Consider the following 1,930-nt stretch of genomic DNA (forward strand, 5'->3'; position numbering starts at 1 on the left):
ACTGTATAAAATTTGTTTTAAGAATATGGTTTTAAGGCTCTTCGGGGGGGGGGGGTGTTGTACTACAGTGTAACTGTGGTTTGGGAGCCAACTGTTCTCTTCAAGGATTTCCTCTCCCCTCAGCTTCTGAGAAACCCAACGAAGCCTGCTGTCCACTTGTCTGACTCACTCCCACTTCCTGCTCAGACCTATCCCTTTCAGCCTTTCTGTCCTCTACACGGAAATGTCCACTTCCTGCGGTTAGTCTCTTCAGAGGTCAGTTCTTTCATGCTGCTAAATGCAGCTGGACGGCTGTGCTCACCTGAGCTGTTGTATCCTCGTGCTGGGCTGTTTAATAAAAACACAGGGACAGACACATGTAAATGGAAACCTTCCTAGTAGCCATATGAAATGAAAAGGAACAAGTGAAATCAATTTTAGAAATATACTTTATTTAGCTCAGTCTGTCCTGCTACTTTGACATAATACTGGAGTCTTGACTATGTGAAACTTTTTTCATTGTTGGGATATAGCTTTTAGGTAAGTGTGATAAATTAATAAGAAGCATCAATAGAGCATATTATAAAATCACACAATTTTCCTGCATTACAATCTCTATAAGAAGTTATGGAGAAAAAGACAGGATTTCAAAACTTGGTTTAACCGAGGCTGTGAGCTTGGCCAAATTTTCTAGCCTAAAATTTCAGATATTTGACTTTCAGTCTATTTCAATGTATCGGTTAGGAGTTCATTCAAGCTACAGGTAACAGAATCACCTGGGGAAGCTTAAAGGTGTAGAGATTTCTTTTTCTTAGGTGACAAGAAGTCTGAAAGTAGCTGAATGTTGGCAGTGGGTCTGCTGTTTGACAGGGTCATAAGACACACAAACACTGGCCGCTCCACCATCCTTAGTGTATCCGTGTTTAACTAAATGCTTGTTACCTATGGCCACAAATGGCTGCTGATTTTGCAGACACAGCATCCTTGTTCAAGAAAGAAGTTCTTATTAGAGAAAGAGAGAGAGAGAAAAAAAAGCTTTCTGTGTCCTCTGTCCATTAGGCACCTGCAGTTACCAAGGAGGCTGGGAAATATATAGTTAGCTTTTTAGCCTGTGAAGTGGAGACAATAAGAGAGACGTAACTGTTGAGTTCATGAGCAAACATGACGGCCACACTGTGCTTCTCTAGCAGTTAGCACACAGTGGGGCATACATGGAGGGCTCAGGAGGTATGTGATACACTCAGCATTTTATACACAGCATCTCTCTCTCTCACTCTCTCTCTTTTTGTGTGTGTGTGAGAGACAGCCTCACTCTGTCACTGGGGGTAGAGTGCCATGGTGTCATCATAGCTCACCACAACATCAAACTCTTGGGCTCAAGCCATCTCCTTGCCTCAGCCTCCCAAGTAGCTGAGACTACAGGCGCCCTCCACAATGCCTGGTTAGTTTTTCTATTTTGCATGGAGAGAGATTTGGGTCTTACTGTTGCTCAGGCTGGTCTCAAACTCCTGAGCTCAGGCGATCCACCCACCTTGGCCTCCCAGAATGCTGGGTTATAGGTGCCTGGCCTAGTGTCTCATTTGATCCTCACACTAATCCTTAATGTTTGTCTCCTATGATCATCCCTTCTTTTTTAGTTGAGAATACTTGTTCTTCTGGAGCTCAATTAATTTACCGAAATCACATGGGATTCCTAGTTGTTCTGCGCCACCTCCATCCTCACCAAATAGCTATCCCTGATGCCATGTAGATCCCCTTCCACATAACTTATCACACTTTTGGGAAATATTTGTTTAATATTCCATAAAGGCAGAACAAGGGAGAGGAAGGAGTCAGGGGTAACTTCTTAGTTCTTGGCTTGAGAAATTGAGATATCATAATCCATTTCCTGAGAGAGGAAGAGCAATTGTTGGCAGACATTATGCAAGTTCTAGCTGGGATGGGTCAAGGA

The sequence above is a fragment of the Otolemur garnettii genome, unplaced genomic scaffold (genome assembly GCF_000181295.1).
Source record: "Otolemur garnettii isolate 467f Iridium unplaced genomic scaffold, OtoGar3 scaffold00031, whole genome shotgun sequence".
In the NCBI taxonomy this organism is placed as follows: Eukaryota; Metazoa; Chordata; class Mammalia; order Primates; family Galagidae; genus Otolemur; species Otolemur garnettii.